The following is a 22,017-nucleotide window of genomic DNA, read 5'->3' as shown; positions in this document are numbered from 1 at the left end:
TCATAATCCTGACACACTCAGGGTGTAAGTAGATGCTGTAAAAAGCATGAAATACTTCTGTACCTGTATTGTGTAATGCCATTCTAATCATTTTGTGTTTAGAATGTTGTATTTATACTGTCCTCTGGGACTCCATTAAAATCTCAACCCAATGGATAATAATAATTACTACCAACTAGTACTCATTAAAATAGATACCATGTATGGCCTTTTTCAGATTTAAGGTGTCTACAACAAATCTGCAACTGCGAATGAATGCCAGACAAACACAGTTGAACTGTGGGGCCAAATTGGGCTCGGCACATAAACTGAAAAATCTTATTTTATTTTGCATTCATTTAACAGTAACATGGAAATCCATCCGTTACAAATTATCATGTGTATACTAAACAAAAAAATCTGCACCTAGGTATTTTGCCACCTTATGGCCGAGCCTGAGTTAATTTAATTGCTTAAAATAAAGTTTGAATAGCACAATAGAAAGTTGAACATTTTTACTATGGCACACCAGAGCGCATAATGTTCAGTTAATAGTGAAAGGGCATGCATTGTTTGAGTCTTTCTTGGACTGAAGCCAAGGTGATTATATTTACCAGTTTGCTTGTAAGCAGTCTCTATATAAATTAGATGTACTGTATAATTTGTGTGGCAGATTTGCTTTAGAGTGATCCCCTTTGACACATCATTGTCATACACTATGTACATAAAACTAGGCTGGCTCTCACTTATTAACCAGAGCCTTTTTCATTGGTATTGTTTGTGTTTATGGTTTTTAAAGGCTTGGTACCTCCTTATTTGAGTGCACTGGTAGAAAGGACTGGGATTGTCTATAGCTTACATTCTCAGGATTCTGTTAATTTGGCTGTTTCAAGGGTTCGAACACGTATGGCGAGAATTATCTTGTGAATATCAACTCTGGAAGAAGTGGAATTGTTTCATCAAGGGAGAATGAAATGCTTGAGGGAGAAGGGACAAGGGCCTCGCATTGATCAGTACTTCTTACGAAGTCAGTCAAGTCAGTCGAATGAAATCCAGCGACAGGAAGCAAACCACAGTTCGCAGGATATCAGCACCCCTGTCATAGATTTGAGGAGGACTTGCATGGACACAGTTAGTGATGAACCTAATGATCCTTGTGAACCCGGTCAGACAAACCAGCATAAGAGAGAAAAGAACCTCAACGGGCATAAGCCTGGAGTTAAATGGCCAAGAGCTTGTGAGAAAACTGCATGGGACACAGTAAACACAGATCTCTGCGTTGCATTGGAAAGATTAAGTGGAACAGTTGAAAAGAAGCTGGATAAATTTGGGGACATCATCTACGCATATGGAAGTGAGAGGTTTGGAGTTGAAAAAAGGAAGGAAAAAGTACAAACTATTCCTGGAAAGTCTAGACGGCAGCAGGAGATTGAACGCTTAGTTAGAGAAAGGAGACAGCTGAGGAACCAATGGAGAAGAGCAGAACAAAGTCAGAAGGAGGGACTCAATCTCTTACAAAGGGTCATAAAAGATAAGCTTGCAACATTGCGCAGAGCTGAGCGCCTACGGAAACGCTACAAAAAGAAGGAGCGTGCGAGAGCTAACTTTTATAAAGACCCATTCAAATTTGTAAAGAAGTTATTCACCAGTGAGAAGAATGGCACACTAAAAGCATCTAAGGTTGAGCTGGAGAGATATTTGGAGGAAACACATACAGATTCAAAAAGGCAGGAGCCTATGTCAATTCCGTCAGACATCCCACCTATCAATCCACCAGAATACCAAATGGAGGACTGTGCACCTAAGTGGAAAGAAATAGAGCAAGCTGTGAAAAAAGCAAGGGCTTCATCATCTCCAGGGCCTAATGGAGTTCCGTACAGAGTGTACAAGAGTGCTTCAGGAGTTCTACGAATTCTGTGGAAATTGATGAAAGTGGCATGGGAAAAACAGGTTGTACCAAGAGCATGGCGCCGAGCAGGTGGAGTCTTTATACCTAAAGAAAAAGATTCTACAAGCATCAGTCAGTTTCGTCCCATTTCCCTATTAAACGTAGAAGGCAAGATTTTCTTCAGCATTATTGCTCAGAGATTGTCAGCTTACCTATTAAAGAACTGCTTCATTGACACTTCAATACAAAAAGCGGGCATTCCAGGTTTCCCAGGTTGCTTAGAACACATCAATGTGATCTGGCAACAAATTCAATCAGCTAAAAAGGAGAGGAAGGAGCTCCATGTGACATTCCTGGATTTGGCTAATGCATATGGTTCAGTGCCACATGAACTACTTTGGGCAGCATTTGGTTTTTTTCAGTGTACCGATGACAATAACAAATTTAGTGAAAGCCTATTTTGGAGATTTGCAATTCAGTTTTTCAACTTCAGAATTCAGCACTACATGGCAATGCCTAGAGGTTGGAATAATGGCAGGATGCACCATTTCTCCACTGGCTTTTACCATGGCAATGGAAGTAATCATTAGGGCATCAAAATGGGTAGTAGGAGGAGAGCGCTTGGCTTCTGGAATGCGACTACCACCAATTCGAGCATACATGGATGACATGACAACCATGACTACAACAGTAGCCTGCACTAATCGATTATTGGGCAAATTAACCAATAACATTGAATGGGCACGAATGCAATTCAAGCCCACTAAATCAAGGAGCATCTCTATAATTAAAGGCAAAGTAGTAGATAAAACATTCTTCATTAATGGTGAGGCAATACCAACAGTGTCTGAGAAGCCAGTGAAGAGTCTTGGGAGATGGTACGACGGGGATCTAAAGGACACAGTTCGTGTGGGAGAAGTTAGACAACAAGCAGTGGAAGGGTTGAAGAGCATAGACAGCTGCGCTCTACCAGGTAAACTAAAACTCTGGTGCTTTCAGTTTGGTCTACTGCCGAGGTTGCTGTGGCCACTGACTGTGTACGAGGTTTCTTTGACAACAGTAGAGAAGCTGGAAGCTTTAATCAGTTCATACATCAGGAAATGGTTGGGAGTTCCACGCTGCCTCAGCAGAGTGGGACTTTATGGTAAAGGAATACTGCAGCTACCAGTCTCTGCTCTAACCGAGGAGTTTAAGTGCGCCAAGGTCAGACTGGAAATGACATTAGTAGAGTCACGCGATAAATGCGTAAGGGAGGCAGCACCTGTGTTGAAAACTGGAAGAAAGTGGGCGGCAAAGAAAGCTGTGGAAGATGCAAAGGCTGCCCTTCGAATTGGTGATATCATGGGGCAAATTCAGCATGGAAGAGGGGGTCTTGGTTTCAGTTCAACTCCTCCTACATGGCACAAGGCGGCCCCAGCTCAAAGAAGGAAGCTGGTAGTCAACGAGGTGCAAAAGCAGGAGGAGAGGATGAGGTGTATAAAGGCCATTTCCCAGGCCAAACAGGGAGAATGGATGAGATGGGAGAGTGTGGAACAACGCAAGATTGGCTGGCAAGACCTATGGTCAATGGAACAGAGCAGGATCAGTTTCCTCATCAGGTCAACATATGATGTTCTCCCATCACCACAGAACCTAAACCTCTGGGTAGGAGAGGATCCCTCATGTCCTTTGTGTTCATCACCTGCAACATTAAGGCACATTTTGACAGGATGTAAGGTGGCTCTTAGCCAAGGACGGTTTACTTGGCGCCATGACCAGGTGCTGCGATGTTTGGCCTTAGCATTGGAAGACAAGCGTAACATGACCAATAAGTTGCCACCTGTTCCATCAAAACATTACACACAAAAGACAACATTCCTCCGCCCAGGAGAGCAACCACCAAGAAAAGGTGTTAAAACCAATCCCCGCCCAGGACAACTGGAAGCTGCTAGAGACTGGAATATGCTGGCAGATGTTGGTCAACGGCTTATTTTTCCACCTGAGATTGCCACCACTAACCTTCGACCAGATATTGTCTTGTGGTCTGGATCAGCACGCCTTGTTCACCTGGTAGAGTTAACAGTGCCATGGGAGGACGCTGTAGATGAGGCGTATGAGAGGAAGAAACTGCGGTATGCTCAACTAGCCACTGAAGCGGAACAGCGAGGATGGAGAGTTCGGGTTTACCCAGTGGAAGTGGGTTGTCGAGGATTTGTGGCACACTCTACAACCCGGTTTCTCAGAGACGTCGGATTCAGTGGCCAAGAGTTGCGTCGCACAGTGAAGAACTTATCTGAAGCAGCAGAGAGGAGCAGCAACTGGCTGTGGTTGAGACGGAAAGATTCTGGCTGGGGACAGGTAAGTAAGCTGGGCTGAGTTGAGTGGGGGACGGAGGGGGGTGATGCTGGGACGCCAGAATCACCGTCGAGCCCTCTTGAGGTGTCGTGGGCTAGTCGACGAAACACTGAGGATGGAAGGTGCCCACTTGAAAACCCCAGAGATGTACCCTACTTAGCTCAATCCAGACGGTTGTCATGCTGATGCGCTGGGGAGGCCGCACTTTGGTTGATCCCCGGAGCCAGCATCGCAGCCGTTGTGTGTGCTGATGCGCCAGGGAGGCAAAATAAGCTGATCCCTGGAGCCAGCATTACACTTCAGCCATTAACACCAGACAGAAGGATATCTACATCATCATATGGAAGGAAACGTAAATGGATGGAGACGCATATGGATCACATTAGTTTACTGTAAAGCTACGTCTTAGTTGGTGCTTATCTTGGCGAGAGCCGAGTTCAAATCAGCATGAAGTTTTAACATCTACTCTCGTGTAATGGAAATCATGAAGATCTGGATACGTCCAGTGACTGCTGTGAATAGTGCAGCTGGCAACAAGGGAAAGACCTTGTGACAGCCTGGAGAGACAGCTGACAGGAGGAAAGAGACCCCATTGGGGCTGGTAAGGGTTAGCTACCCTTGTCGGCAGTATCCAGCTCTGTGTTTACAGGATGCTGGAGACACCCGCCCAAGGCTTCTAAGAAATTAAAGAGAAAAATACCCCTAGAGTCTGCGAGAGCGGGGGCGGAAGATGACTCAACGTTGGACAACACGGTTAACGACTTAGGAACGGAAACGGATATGAGTATGGAGAGTACTTCACAAAAGACTAGTTCAAGATCTGCAGTTAACAAAGACATGGAACTCCAGGTTTGTGTCTGCGGCTGGAGCAAGGCGACAACGGTCAGGGGTTTGAAGATTCATCAAGGGAGAATGAAATGCTTGAGGGAGAAGGGACAAGGGCCTCGCATTGATCAGTACTTCTTACGAAGTCAGTCAAGTCAGTCGAATGAAATCCAGCGACAGGAAGCAAACCACAGTTCGCAGGATATCAGCACCCCTGTCATAGATTTGAGGAGGACTTGCATGGACACAGTTAGTGATGAACCTAATGATCCTTGTGAACCCGGTCAGACAAACCAGCATAAGAGAGAAAAGAACCTCAACGGGCATAAGCCTGGAGTTAAATGGCCAAGAGCTTGTGAGAAAACTGCATGGGACACAGTAAACACAGATCTCTGCGTTGCATTGGAAAGATTAAGTGGAACAGTTGAAAAGAAGCTGGATAAATTTGGGGACATCATCTACGCATATGGAAGTGAGAGGTTTGGAGTTGAAAAAAGGAAGGAAAAAGTACAAACTATTCCTGGAAAGTCTAGACGGCAGCAGGAGATTGAACGCTTAGTTAGAGAAAGGAGACAGCTGAGGAACCAATGGAGAAGAGCAGAACAAAGTCAGAAGGAGGGACTCAATCTCTTACAAAGGGTCATAAAAGATAAGCTTGCAACATTGCGCAGAGCTGAGCGCCTACGGAAACGCTACAAAAAGAAGGAGCGTGCGAGAGCTAACTTTTATAAAGACCCATTCAAATTTGTAAAGAAGTTATTCACCAGTGAGAAGAATGGCACACTAAAAGCATCTAAGGTTGAGCTGGAGAGATATTTGGAGGAAACACATACAGATTCAAAAAGGCAGGAGCCTATGTCAATTCCGTCAGACATCCCACCTATCAATCCACCAGAATACCAAATGGAGGACTGTGCACCTAAGTGGAAAGAAATAGAGCAAGCTGTGAAAAAAGCAAGGGCTTCATCATCTCCAGGGCCTAATGGAGTTCCGTACAGAGTGTACAAGAGTGCTTCAGGAGTTCTACGAATTCTGTGGAAATTGATGAAAGTGGCATGGGAAAAACAGGTTGTACCAAGAGCATGGCGCCGAGCAGGTGGAGTCTTTATACCTAAAGAAAAAGATTCTACAAGCATCAGTCAGTTTCGTCCCATTTCCCTATTAAACGTAGAAGGCAAGATTTTCTTCAGCATTATTGCTCAGAGATTGTCAGCTTACCTATTAAAGAACTGCTTCATTGACACTTCAATACAAAAAGCGGGCATTCCAGGTTTCCCAGGTTGCTTAGAACACATCAATGTGATCTGGCAACAAATTCAATCAGCTAAAAAGGAGAGGAAGGAGCTCCATGTGACATTCCTGGATTTGGCTAATGCATATGGTTCAGTGCCACATGAACTACTTTGGGCAGCATTTGGTTTTTTTCAGTGTACCGATGACAATAACAAATTTAGTGAAAGCCTATTTTGGAGATTTGCAATTCAGTTTTTCAACTTCAGAATTCAGCACTACATGGCAATGCCTAGAGGTTGGAATAATGGCAGGATGCACCATTTCTCCACTGGCTTTTACCATGGCAATGGAAGTAATCATTAGGGCATCAAAATGGGTAGTAGGAGGAGAGCGCTTGGCTTCTGGAATGCGACTACCACCAATTCGAGCATACATGGATGACATGACAACCATGACTACAACAGTAGCCTGCACTAATCGATTATTGGGCAAATTAACCAATAACATTGAATGGGCACGAATGCAATTCAAGCCCACTAAATCAAGGAGCATCTCTATAATTAAAGGCAAAGTAGTAGATAAAACATTCTTCATTAATGGTGAGGCAATACCAACAGTGTCTGAGAAGCCAGTGAAGAGTCTTGGGAGATGGTACGACGGGGATCTAAAGGACACAGTTCGTGTGGGAGAAGTTAGACAACAAGCAGTGGAAGGGTTGAAGAGCATAGACAGCTGCGCTCTACCAGGTAAACTAAAACTCTGGTGCTTTCAGTTTGGTCTACTGCCGAGGTTGCTGTGGCCACTGACTGTGTACGAGGTTTCTTTGACAACAGTAGAGAAGCTGGAAGCTTTAATCAGTTCATACATCAGGAAATGGTTGGGAGTTCCACGCTGCCTCAGCAGAGTGGGACTTTATGGTAAAGGAATACTGCAGCTACCAGTCTCTGCTCTAACCGAGGAGTTTAAGTGCGCCAAGGTCAGACTGGAAATGACATTAGTAGAGTCACGCGATAAATGCGTAAGGGAGGCAGCACCTGTGTTGAAAACTGGAAGAAAGTGGGCGGCAAAGAAAGCTGTGGAAGATGCAAAGGCTGCCCTTCGAATTGGTGATATCATGGGGCAAATTCAGCATGGAAGAGGGGGTCTTGGTTTCAGTTCAACTCCTCCTACATGGCACAAGGCGGCCCCAGCTCAAAGAAGGAAGCTGGTAGTCAACGAGGTGCAAAAGCAGGAGGAGAGGATGAGGTGTATAAAGGCCATTTCCCAGGCCAAACAGGGAGAATGGATGAGATGGGAGAGTGTGGAACAACGCAAGATTGGCTGGCAAGACCTATGGTCAATGGAACAGAGCAGGATCAGTTTCCTCATCAGGTCAACATATGATGTTCTCCCATCACCACAGAACCTAAACCTCTGGGTAGGAGAGGATCCCTCATGTCCTTTGTGTTCATCACCTGCAACATTAAGGCACATTTTGACAGGATGTAAGGTGGCTCTTAGCCAAGGACGGTTTACTTGGCGCCATGACCAGGTGCTGCGATGTTTGGCCTTAGCATTGGAAGACAAGCGTAACATGACCAATAAGTTGCCACCTGTTCCATCAAAACATTACACACAAAAGACAACATTCCTCCGCCCAGGAGAGCAACCACCAAGAAAAGGTGTTAAAACCAATCCCCGCCCAGGACAACTGGAAGCTGCTAGAGACTGGAATATGCTGGCAGATGTTGGTCAACGGCTTATTTTTCCACCTGAGATTGCCACCACTAACCTTCGACCAGATATTGTCTTGTGGTCTGGATCAGCACGCCTTGTTCACCTGGTAGAGTTAACAGTGCCATGGGAGGACGCTGTAGATGAGGCGTATGAGAGGAAGAAACTGCGGTATGCTCAACTAGCCACTGAAGCGGAACAGCGAGGATGGAGAGTTCGGGTTTACCCAGTGGAAGTGGGTTGTCGAGGATTTGTGGCACACTCTACAACCCGGTTTCTCAGAGACGTCGGATTCAGTGGCCAAGAGTTGCGTCGCACAGTGAAGAACTTATCTGAAGCAGCAGAGAGGAGCAGCAACTGGCTGTGGTTGAGACGGAAAGATTCTGGCTGGGGACAGGTAAGTAAGCTGGGCTGAGTTGAGTGGGGGACGGAGGGGGGTGATGCTGGGACGCCAGAATCACCGTCGAGCCCTCTTGAGGTGTCGTGGGCTAGTCGACGAAACACTGAGGATGGAAGGTGCCCACTTGAAAACCACAGAGATGTACCCTACTTAGCTCAATCCAGACGGTTGTCATGCTGATGCGCTGGGGAGGCCGCACTTTGGTTGATCCCCGGAGCCAGCATCGCAGCCGTTGTGTGTGCTGATGCGCCAGGGAGGCAAAATAAGCTGATCCCTGGAGCCAGCATTACACTTCAGCCATTAACACCAGACAGAAGGATATCTACATCATCATATGGAAGGAAACGTAAATGGATGGAGACGCATATGGATCACATTAGTTTACTGTAAAGCTACGTCTTAGTTGGTGCTTATCTTGGCGAGAGCCGAGTTCAAATCAGCATGAAGTTTTAACATCTACTCTCGTGTAATGGAAATCAGATGGAATTTGATAATCTTTCTTTCTCTGGTTTTAAAGATTTTGCTTCTCCTTCAGTCCACATAAACAAATAGATATGTATTTTATTCTCTGATCTCTGTATGTTGCTGATTAAGTCTGACCCACACGTTTTTACTGTGTTGTTTGTACTTTGTAATTGTCTTTATTGTATTGTTTTCCAGGCCCCCCTTGTAAATGAGGCCTCGTCTCAGTCTCAATGGGGAAATCTCCTGGTCGAATAAATAAATAAATAAATAAATAAATAAAAACGAGCAGAGACAGGAAGTTGGGCTGGAAGTTCATTAACCTCCCTGGTCCTTACTGACAGATTGGCAGAGAAACAGCTTTATATTTTGACGTGCCATCTGTCCCTCTAACCACAGTAATCTAGCAATCCTCTGCTCTTACATACGCTGGGACTCTGTCAGGGAACTAGAGTGTTACGGTGCAAAATAAATTCTTCTCCGAGAGTTGCATTATTCAATCAAATTAGACATAGTGCACATAAAAAGTGTGAGAGTGCAGTTTGGTAAAGTTTCCTGTGCGTGCTGTTGTCATTCTGGGACTGCAGCATCGCCCTATAAAAAACACACCATCCAGTATTGTGTAAATATGGTACATATACAGGAGGCTGTGTGGTCCAGTGGTTAAAGAAAAGGGATTGTAACCAGGAGGTCCCCAGTTCAAATCCTGGCTCACTCACTGACTCACTGTGTGACCCTGAGCAAGTCACTTAACCTCCTTGTGCTCCGTCTTTCGGGTGAGACATTGTTGTAAGTGACTGCAGCTGATGCATAGTTCACACACGCTCGTCTTGGATAAAGGTGTCTGCTAAATAAACAAATGACAATAATATATACTGTCACCCACTTATCCCCAATGAGGATGCATATCTGCCATATATTTCTACTGACCTCTTATTGCCTAAGCTATTACAGGCTATGTCACTCAAATGAGACTGAATTTGTAATAGACTTTTTAAAATACGCTGTTTCACAACCAAACTAAGGTTATTAATTCAATCACACCAATGGTCTACAGGTAGCTGAAATCAGACCTCATGATCTACAGCAAAATGCACCAGGATCCACAGCCTTATAAAATTGATTGCTCAGCACACCTTTACTATAACCACAGTTGCTTGTGAATGAAGTATATCATTCAAGGCCAGACATAATACAGTCAGGTCCAGGTTTGGCGATTTATTTGGATTTTCTTTTTAATAAAAAAAATCTGATTTTGTTTTTACTTAAATTGATTTTATTTATTTATTTATTTAAAATTATGGAATTCTTTTTTGTAGTACCGTAGTTGTAGCTGTACAGTACCTCCAAACCGTAAATGTAAGGATGTTGGAAATGGTTGTTTGTGAATAGTTACATACCAAACTAAATTACTCCATCTTAAATGAATACCACACTCTCTCCCTCTTCCTCAGCTAAGAACCTTGGAGTCACCCTGGACCCCTGCCTCTCTTATTCCCAGCACATCTCCACTCTGGCACGCACTTGCCGATTCTTCCTGAGCAACATCCGAAGAATCCGACCCTTCGTCACCAACTATGCTACCCAGCTCCTGGTCCAGGCCCTGGTACTCTCCCGCCTAGACTACTGCAACTCCCTCCTGGCTGGCCTCCCTGCGTCCGCCACCCGTCCGCTCCAGCTCATCCAGAACTCTGCTGCCCGCCTGGTGTTCTCTCTGCCTCGCTTCGCCCACGCTACTCCACTACTCCGCTCGCTCCACTGGCTCCCGATCACCGCTCGCATCCAGTTCAAGACTCTTGTACTAGCCTACAGATGCCTTGACCAGTCTGCACCCAGCTACCTCCAGACCCTCATCTCTCCCTACACCCCCACTCGACCTCTCCGCTCCGCCTGCACTAGAAGACTAGCTCTACCACCGCTACGCTCCCCTGCCTCCAAAGCCCGCTCCTTCTCCACCCTTGCTCCGCAGTGGTGGAATGACCTTCCTACAGATGTCAGGACTGCCCAGTCCCTGACCACATTCCGGCACCTCCTTAAGACTCACCTCTTCAAAGAGCACCTGTAGAACTCCTCTGTTTGTATCCTGGGACACTATCACCCTTCATGTAAATGTGCTTTATTTTGCTCTTATCAGCCCCTATTTTACTGCATTTAATCCTGTACTTCAGAATACTGTAATCTGCCAAGTTTTTAACCTGTAGCACTTTGTATTTAATCACATCCTGATGTAACTATCACTATTTAATCATATCCTGATGTAACTATCACTATTACCTGCTGTATTATTGAATTGTGGTTTGTCAAACTTGTACTTTACTTGAACAAAAGTTATTGTATTTCTTGCTCTTATTGTATTACTTGTATTGTAACGCTTGAAATGTTTTTGCTTACGATTGTAAGTCGCCCTGGATAAGGGCGTCTGCTAAGAAATAAATAATAATAATAAATAATAATAATAATAAATAAAGCAAATTATTTATCATTGTGACATCCTCTAAATGTGAACTACAATATGTCAACTACAAGAATTTAGCGATGGAGTACGCCAGAGAAAAATCCCCCTCACTCATCCCAGTCATTCTTTTCTTTTACTTTTCTTTCTTTGATTTCCTCTTTCTGTGTCGGTCCAAATACACGCAGTTGTTACTTAGGACTATTTTGCTTTTTATAGTGTGTTCAATTATTAAAGTTCCTGATTGCATGTGGCGGAGTGTCCTGCCCCTTTGTATTATTATTATGATGATTTATTGTATTATTAGTGTTGTGGTGCAGATGAAAGCCGCCACCATTATGTGTTATTGTTTTGTGTGTTTTTAGAACCTCGTGAAGACGGGTGACTGATCAGCTACTGAGTATTTAATTAGCTGACAGTCGCAAATCCTTATTAAACTTGTGCAGACTCTGGAGAAATAAAAAGGTAAAAAAAATAAAACAACTGCTATTATGCTGGAACTGCCAGCACAACATTTGTTAGGATAATTGTTTGTTCTGTTTGGCCAATGTGCCCTTTTGCTTTGTGTCTTTTGTTTTGTATAAATCTTTTATTTTTCGTTTGTTTAATAAAACACTGAGCTCCATTGCGCCTCAGTTTCACCCGCCAGTACTGCCTGTCTGCGTGTTCCTTTCTGGTCTGACGTCACCACCAAAGCCAACTTGTCACATTGCACCACTAAATAAACCTGGTTTCAGAGTCTTAACACAGTGCTCAGTTGTCTATTTGGGACCCCATTGCACTGTCATCAGAATCACTTTGGCGAATATGTTAATGATGGGGCAGGTGCTCTATAACGGGGCAAGACAAGACAAGGCAAGCCTTCAGAATACCATTTCAATGCAGTATTTTTTTTTTTTTTTTGACGTCTTCACTCCATTTATGCGTCACAGAAATCGAGGGCAAGCGCCGTTCGTGCTTGCACTTGCATTTGCGCTGTGATCAGAATACAGCTCTAAGAGTTTTAGTTTATAGACGGTAAGAGTTTAAGATGTTTGTGTTAATAAAAGATTTTTAAAACATACTTTTCATGTCTTTTCCTTAAGAAACAATATAAAATAGGTAGTAAATGAAACAATTATTTAAATCAATGATTTTTTAAACAAAATCAAGTTATTTAAATAAAAAATCAAGTGGTTTATACCGACTTGATTTAAAATCGGCCAACCCTGGTCAAGCCATTAAACAGGTGTTTCAGACCCTGTTGGTTACTGTTTGCGCCAATTCTATTATGACTTTTGAGGCTAACATGGGCGTCATATCCTCTGCTAAATGCCTTCAGTAAATGGAGCTAAACTGGTATGAAAATCCCCTGAATAAAATACCACCCAGAATTACAGAAACAGCACAGAAATTAGTAATTTTGGTATAAGAGTATGTAAGGCCCAGAGTCTGTGTTCTTCTCTTGCACTGTAATGTTACTGTGGAACAAAAACATTCCTTCATTCCAGTAATTGCCCCATCTAGAAATAAATCTATTATTAGAGGCTTTTAGAACAGTAGCCATGACACAGCATCTTTTACAGCCTGTTTGTCTGCTCATAACAAGTACTAACTACTGCATGCACTAAATCTGAAGTAATATGCATACCCAGCTCAATATGCTTGCCTCTTTTGTGTTAGCTCCGTCATTAAACTTCCTCTGTGCTCTTGGGTCCAGATACAAATGTCAATATCACATACAATGCCAATATCACATACAATACAATCTTTTTGTAGGGCAGAGCCCTGTCTGTAAAGCAAGTTGGGTTGATGTGTTGGTGGTGGTTGGCAGGGATGGGGTTAATTTCTATCCCTGCCAAATAAATGTGGGTTTTGTGGCAGTTTTGTACAGCCACAGGTTTAATTGGTTACTTGTTTTATTGGTTTATTAAATTGAATTAGCAGGCAGGTATTTAAACAGGTCAAAAATGTTTGGTTGGGGTCTGTGTGAAGGCCAAAGTCCTGTGTGGGATATAGAAAAGGTACTATGTGAACCTTAATGTTATTTAACTTGTAAACTGTGTGTGAAAAAGTGTTTTTGCAATCGATAAACGACTTAGCCGTCTGATATAGTTTGAACAGAAGATAAGTTTAGTTTAGCACTCCAATGGGAGTTAGGTTTTTGTTTTGTGTTTTGTTTCGAGTTATTCTGTGTGAATAAAAGTGCACGAAAGTGCTTGAAATGTGCAGTTCTGTGTCTGGCTCTGTTAATTAAAGGGGCAAATGAGCTGAGCAGAGAGAGGCTATGTTACAATATATTATATATATATATATATATATATATATATACAGTGCTCCCTCGCTATAAGGCTCTCGGTTACAACGCGCCTCGGATATAATGCTCCCACAGCATGTCCCCCAATTCACTATACTAGTGATTCATGCAATATTTCTACAGTAAATAAAATACTGGTGTTGTTCAAACTGTAAACAACTTCTCAGCCTAACTTCCGTTTCTGTCTCTCAATTTTGATACAGTATCTGAACTGAAGAAATATCAGGCCTATTACGTGGTTATCTTTCCTAATGTATTTGCTTTTTTGCTGTGAGAGGAGCTGCGGCTTTCTCCGGGAGACGAGACGCTTCAGCTTCACTTCAGCCCCACTCTGGCAGCCGAACATGGGGCGAGCCCATTCCCTCCTCCCTCTCCTTCTCACACTTGGTTTGCTTGTATGTCGCTTCGAACTGAACTCCTGACCACCGTTTAGCCAGGCTATTTAGTTTAAAAACCGCTAATTAAAATGATCCATGAGTGGGAATGTTACCTTTTTTGGTGCTTTATGCATTGTTAATTCACTGAAAGTTACATTTTTGCTTCACTATATGTGCATTATAGAGAAGGAGTTATTTTATTTTGTATTTTGTTGTTATGTGTCCTACAGCGCTCCCCAACCCCTTCCTCCGTTTATAATGCTCTTAAGTTATAATACTCATATTGTGTATCCCCCGAGACCCGCATTATAGCGAGGGAGCACTATATATATATATATATATTGTAACACAGCAGGGAGGGGGTTAATCCTCCCTGCAGGAAAAAACATGTGCGAATGCACATTTGTTTTAATTGAATTGTTTTGCGTTTTGTTTAATTTAATTTTGTTAATTGTTTTATTGGTTCATTATCCCCTGCACCTGGACGGTAATTGTAAATTAGGACCAGGTGCAGGGTATAAAAATGAAGCAGTCAGTCTACTCGGGGCTGCTGAGGAGAAGGAGGCAGAAGGAGTGCTCTGCTTCCGAGCAGTCGTGAAAGTTTACAGGAAAAGTGTAAGTTTTTGTGTAGCAGGTGCTCAGTGTTTGGTATTTGAGTTGAGTTAAAATTGCCAAAATGAGTTGATTAAGAACCTGTATAAATAGCCATTCGAAAAGACGATTTGATGATTTTAATTAACGCCAGAACAGCAAAAGATACGACCATGCCCCGCTTGAGTAATGAAGATTACCTGGTTGCTATCAGCATGATTGAAGGCATCTGTCTGTGAGAGAAGTTGCCCAGAGAATGAGATGTTCTGCTTCAACAATCAGCAGACTAGTCCAGAGAAACCAGGAAACCGGCTCTGTGAGGGAAAGGCCACGCCTTTGGTGCAGATTGAGGACAACCTTACTGCTCAGTGATACATTGACAAAGTCCTTGAGGCAACAGGTTTTCCGTTCCTGCAAGCCAATCCGGAAGTGTCGATTTTCCAGCAGGACAATGCAAGACCACACAGTGCTAGGATTACAATTGCACGACTTCAATAAAACAATTCAGCGATCTGTATTTTCTGTGATTTTGTTTGATATCTATGTTTAAAAATTGTGATTAAATCCATTAGACCAGAGTGTTGCATTTCTTTGTGCATCAGTATATTTTGTGCATCAGTATAAGTCAAAGTACAGTCGTGCTGCACTGATGAGCCCCATTGTTCTCTATTCATTGCTTTCATTCACCTTAACTCGAAAGCTACTAGTTATATATATATATATATATATATATATATATATATATATATATATATATATATACATATATATATATATAATATAATGTATTACGCACACTGAAAAAAATCATATTGGATGTTGTAATGGGGAGATCTGTGATGACTATCTGGCGCATGCGTGGTACTGCAGGAAGGTGGCAGCAGCCTCGTAGATCCGCCTGTCAGTCATGGCAGTGACATGAAGAGGTGGGGAAGATGTGTTGGCTTTCCCTCTCTCTGAGTGGCTGAGAGGTGGGCCTTGGGAGATTGCTTGGCCCATAAGTACTGCGCTTGGTTGTGCATTCGTGTGGCCGTGATTGGGAATACACAGTGACGCTGGCGGAAGACGCCAATGTAAACAAAGACCAGGCAAGCACAGCTGAGTGAGACAGCCTGCCTTAAAATAAACCAAAAAGGAAAAGAAACAATTACATACCCAAGGGGACGTGTGTAGTTATACGGGGAACTCTGGCCACCCCAGTGAATAGAAACAAATAGCTGAGCGTAGGTTGGAGCCCTGTACTGACTGGTTTGGTGGCAGTGGTGGCACTGCGCAAGCAGCACTTTTTGTTTTGTAGTTTTATTTCTGTGTTTTATTTTCCCTTTTTTTGTTTCGCCTTTGGATTTCATTATTGTTTTTGAGCACCTATGAGTGTGCCTGCCAGTACCTGTGCTGGTATTACTGTGGACCTAACTACCGTTGTTGGTATTCAGCGGGCTAAAGTAAATAAAACCAAAAGAAAATAATAAAACTGGGCTCCAGTGCAGTGTTTAAATCCGGTAAGTCCTTGTGGACAGGATGGCTTGGTGGTGATGTCAGACCAGGAAGAGACAGACGCTAATACTGCGGGTTGAAGTGCTGGTCGTGCATTTATTAAATACACAAAACAAAGCACTGATACAGAAAGCAAAACGGCAAGGTGGCCAAAATAAACAGACAAACCCTTCTGAAGAAGTATCATGCTGGTGCAGAACCAGCAAGTGTGGTAATTGTTATTTCTTTAAACTCCTCTCTCTCCTCTCTCTCGTTATTACTCCCTGAACACCCAACCCCGGTCAGCAAAAGCTGCTGGTGTTTATATTGTGGTCGAGGGATTAACTGGCCATCAATGATCTAGTTTATCCCTCGACCACATTCTGCATGGCCTTTCCCATATGCGCGGTCGACAACCAATCTGTCAATAGCTGTCAAGCTGCCGACCACGCATTCTCACGAGATGTAGTCTGGCAGAGACAAGAAGCAAACATTGTCTCTGCCAGACTATATTAAATCAGAACAATAAAACAAGCACAGAACAGTACATCTGAATAATAATGATAATAATAATAATAATAATTATTATTTATTTCTTAGCAGACGCCCTTACCAGGGCGACTTACAATTGTTACAAGATATCACATTATTTTTACATACAATTACGTTATTTTTACATACAATTACCCAGTTTTTACTGGCGTAATCTAGGTAAAGTACCTTGCTCAAGGGTACAGCAGCAGTGTCCCCCACCTGGGATTGAACCCACGACACTCCAGTCAGGAGTCCAGAGCCCTAACCAATACTCCACACTGCTGCCCAGTGTAGTAGTCGTAGTATTAATAATAATAATAATAATAATAATAATAATAATAATAATAATAATAATAATAATAATAATAATAATAATAATACAAAACAACACAAATAAACACAGGGGTGGGGTACCCAGTCACAGTCCTTCACATAAAAACATGCTGTATAAATGCAGTAACACAGGTGTATGTTAATTCTAAACTAGATAAACTCATACAGAGTCTGGTTTGGACAGTCATGAAGAAAACTAAACATTGACCTTGAAATGGGGGCTATTTTATTTCACATTAAAATAAAACAAAATTCAATTTCCACAATATTCACGCTATGATATTCACAATAAATAAATTAAGCAACAGAAATGCATTTGATGGATGGCAGTACTGATACTATTAAAAAGTGTAAATAGAGAATGATCTATGAGTCAGAGCCCCAAGGCAGTCAGTGTGTAAACTGATTACACTGAAATATGAGGCTTTAAATATGGATAGAAATATTATTAACACAGCAGCCTGGTAGTAAATTCATTCTGTGATTTAATCCTCACTTTGTTTTAATTATTATTTTTTTGGATAATACATAATATCTAAATAATTAGGGCAGTCAGAGCAGAATGATTGCCTTGGAAGTAACAGATAATGAACCAGCTATCTTACAAACAGTATCACATCCCTTTCAATAAATCCCGTCTTTATCCACAAATATTACCACATGATTATCGCAGGGAAAGCATGTGACAGTCTTTTCTGTTACTTCAATTGCTAAAAGATTCTACTTCAAATAAGTTGTTTATTTAAAGTGTCATTCTTTAAAACCCAAAAGGCAACCCTAACAAGAAGAAAAGTCTTTACAGTCTTTAGCGAATGCATTTCTTCTTTTTGTATTATCTAGGGGTAGTTCAGAAATGTATTCACTCACATTCAGCCACCATCGCTATCACATACCTCTTTCTCTTTAAATTCAAAAACACCAGTCGTAGATTGTACAGTAAAATTTACAAGAAACTATGGGTTCAATTAAATCAACATGTACACTGCCGGTATGCACCACAGCTGGGTTTTCAGAGCATTTTACAGAACTGGGATATCCTGGGATTACCAATAAATTGAGTTAATGCAATCCAGTTGGATTCTGTAAATTGTTGTGGTTTATTCTAGCAGGGTTTAGCACAGATGCCAAGGGATTATCCAAATAAAATTGTGGCCTTTTTTGTTTTCTAAAATTAGTAAGTCTCACTCCAAATGACAACTGTTTTAACAAGTGGTATATCTTTATAAGGAACATTATAATGATGATGTGTCACAAGGGGACTGTGAATAATTGTATTGTAATCGTATTATAGGTCTCTTCATAAAGTGTTCAAAGACCTTGGGTTTGATGTAAATATTTCTGACCAGAATATAGAGCTCTCAGTAAACAATGTAAAAAGTCAAATCCTTATCACCAGGTCTTGTCTGCTTGACCAGGCACAAACACCCCACAAAATGTTGTTGTATCCCACAGAAGTAGAAAAAAAAAGTTTTGGTGTGTTCTTGTAGAAAATTTGGAAAGAAACTGATGAACCAACAGCATGCTAGTGACACCACTGATGTTAAGAATGCATTTCCAATCCAATTCATTTTTCTTAAATTCTCATTTTAAAACAACTGCATTAACGCTGTCAAAAAATGTTCCAAACAGACTACGTATTCAATGCAATGTATTTCAGTGACAACAGAATATATGGCATGACTCTTGTCTGGCACTATGACATTCTCGATTTCCAGATCTTGATATTGTATCAACATCTCCATTTTATTAAAATATGACATTTTGTCATATTTAGGTGGTTAAATTGGGGAATATTTTGATGTAAAATAACAGAACAAGGTACATAACATTTCTGCTGAGTTTGGTAATATGCTAAGTTTTCAGTTTTAACTGGGTCTCGTTCTCTTGGTGGCTCTTGTGATGTCTATTGTTAAAGCAGGACTGGGGAGCACAGTGTTCAGATATCAGCCGTCACAAGTATTAGCTGAAAAAGCACTGAAAAAAAGCCCCTGCTTATTCCTGCCAAGCTCAGCGTTATTGTTGAACAGGTCAGAGAAAAAGCCTCTTTCTCAAAACTGTCAAGGAGAATAACAACAGCTTTTTTTTTTTTTTTTTTTTTTAAAGAAATGAAAAATGGAAATATGAGAAGCTGTAGCAAGCAGCCAGGCACACTTTTTAATGAAGGGGTGTTTAACTTAAATTTTGATTGATGAACACGGGGGGGGGGGGGGGTCTGTGGGTGTAAGAAGTCACTTAGCAGCCAAGGAAAATGAAGGAAGTAACACATTATAACATGGAATAGTCTCTTGCCAAGCTAGGGTTGTGACTTTGTGGTCTTTTCTTTACTGATAATACAGGTATAACAGTCAGCCAGTTTATGGAGACAATTGCCTCACCAATAAATCAAGAATTACACTTGAGGGTGCTATATGCGGTTTTTAAATTAGTTTGACATTGGCTGTTAACATTTATAAGTAAAATTATAATGCTAATATTCACAAAGGTTGTCAGAAAAGTTGAACATATTGCTTCTATTAAAATTGAATCCAAGCTGGTAAAATGCTACAGTAGCTGCAGTGACTGTAGGAGTTATAATGCGGACAATGTCTTGCCTAGGGACTCCAATGCCACATCCACAATGGAACATTAAACCTTGTTAGAAAATAATTATCACACCATGTCTGAAGGTAATATTAAATGCAATTGTTCTATTTTAAATATAGTGGCAGCAGTATTTTCTACAAAACACTGCCTGCTGTTTCATTTGACAAATAAATGACACACAACCTTGTCAATGCTGATGCGTACAAGCAGATCACAATCCATATACAATAACAAGATTTGTGAGAAAGTCTGGTGTAATACCTCACTGTAACTGTGAAATTAGTTTGCATAGAATCTAACACATGGAGGTCTGTTGAATTTTTTTTTTTTTTTGGCTTTCAAAACATGAGAAAAAGGTTGCTAAATGCATAAAAAAAATACACACACCGATGTCATATCTCTAAGCTGGTTCAACAGTTCAACTTAAACAGCCCACCTGCAACCATCTGCCCCTAGTGGATATAAAGGTTACCACATTTGTTCTAAGCGGTACTGTGTTTGTTACTGATGTATTTCTTTGCAGGGGGCATACCAGAAAGGGGGGGAGAGGTAAGGAATAACTGCCTAACGAAGTGAGTTGAGTATTATTTTGCTAAGAAGCTCCGGTGAACCTCATTTTTACTGTTCAATCTTTTTCACGTTCCTGTTTTTGTAATAGTAAACTCACAAAATTGGGCAGGTGTTTCAGCATAAAATCTAGAATATTTACTAACTGAGCATGTATTAAGTACAAACACAAGTAGCACCAAATGGCAGAACCAGTTCCAGTGGCATATCTACACAATGCTATACAGTACCTATAATTCCAACATGTAGCTTATTAAAGGGAAGTGCAAAAAAAACACAAAGAATAACATGTACGAAATGTTATAATATGCTTGTTTATTGATAGATATATTTACATATGTATGTTAACAGTTCAAATATTCCCTGCTCGGCTTTGTTTTTAATGTAGTGCTGGATGCTAGAGAATTTCTTTTTTACGTTTTGTCATCATACAATGCTGAGCTCAATTATGACAGCAAAACCAGCCGCTACGAGACTTTAGGAAAGTAAACACTCTCTATCGCAGGGCAATGCTTGATGCTGGTAGGTTGAAACAATAAGCACCCACCCTGCAATGCTAATTGGTTGAAACTGCTGATTCATGACAATATTACAGGCAGTGCAGCTCAACCATACACTGCTCATAGTATACGTTAACAAGAGAACAATTATGAGTTCGGCTGCACCACCAGCACTCCCACTTCCAGCATCCTTAGGCACCAAAATAAATAAATAAATAAAAATTGATGCGCCAAGTATGTGAAATTTACCTGCCCCGACCAATGGAGTCGATGATATACTGAAATCTATGACATTTCAGTATATCATCTCATGAACTAGATTAGTAAATATTGGCCTTTTTATTAATCAGCATTTATTTCTACATTTTTTACAGTCATTCAGGGACATAATATACCTAAATGTTTATTATTAAACGAATGTGAGTTTAAATTATTAGTAAGTACACACATTTTGATATGAAAGCGGAACATTAATGTCAGCAATGAAAAACTAAGTTACAAGTTTTTTTATTATTATTTTTTAAATTTTATTTGGACTGGCCAATTATTTTACCCCCAATTTTCTCCGAATTTGAAATGTCCAATTCTTCAACCCAGCTTGCCGCTGCCACCCCCACACTAACTTGAGGGAGATGAAGACGTGTGCCATCAGGCATCTGCTTTTATTCACACTGCAAGCCCGCTGTGAAGCCATTACAGAACTACAGTGTTGGAAGACCACGTAGTTCTGAATTGCACACAGGCTGGCCTGCAGGCGCCCGGCCAGCAAAGGGGTCGCTGGTGCGCGGTGAGCCAAGGATTCCCCAGGCGACCGCTGGGAATTCCCGGCCACGGTCAGCAATGGCATAGCCTGGATTCGAACTGGCGATCTCCAAGCTATAGGGTGTATCCTGCACTCCGAGCGGAGTGCCTTTACTGGATGAGCCACTCGGAAGCCCCCCTAAGTTACAAGTTTTTAATGAAAACAAAAATAAAATCAGGCTCATGTGATTTTGAAATGCCACTTTTTTACACATTATTACATTTTTAATAATGGTCTGATACTCTCTCTTCGTTCAGCTATTTTTGCGAGTAATAAAAAATATATATGCCTGTGTTTAAGTATTAATATTTCGTGCAGTCGTCTCTCCTGATCGCCTGTAAGTTCACATTCACTTAACAATGTTTTTTCTTACTTTTAGCTAACGTTAGCCTCGGTGCAGACCTTGGGTCAAACCAATATGTTCGTGTAGGGCGAAGTTGTTGTAATTGTTTATAAATGTGGCCCATCCTCTGAATACTTTTCCATTTTTATATTTTATTTTAAACATTTTAAAGACAAAGCAATGCCAAACACAACAAGGTATAACACATATATAATGAACGAAAAAAAGAGGAGGGTCAAAATATATAGTTTGACCACCCCATATTCAAAGTGGGTGGGTCATACTATATATATATATATATATATATATATATATATATATATATATATATA

At 41.4% G+C, this 22,017-nt stretch overlaps 1 protein-coding gene across 1 annotated transcript in view; it reads right to left on the bottom strand.

Annotated features, from left to right (window-relative positions):
- Window positions 1-22,017, bottom strand: part of LOC117403024 (sodium/potassium/calcium exchanger 3-like) — a 193,302-nt gene that overhangs the window by 21,074 nt on the left and 150,211 nt on the right. The gene's annotated exons all lie outside the window — the stretch shown is intronic.

Source organism: Acipenser ruthenus, chromosome 5 (assembly GCF_902713425.1).
Source record: "Acipenser ruthenus chromosome 5, fAciRut3.2 maternal haplotype, whole genome shotgun sequence".
Classification (NCBI taxonomy): domain Eukaryota; kingdom Metazoa; phylum Chordata; class Actinopteri; order Acipenseriformes; family Acipenseridae; genus Acipenser; species Acipenser ruthenus.
This window is presented reverse-complemented; position numbering and strand designations above follow the sequence as displayed.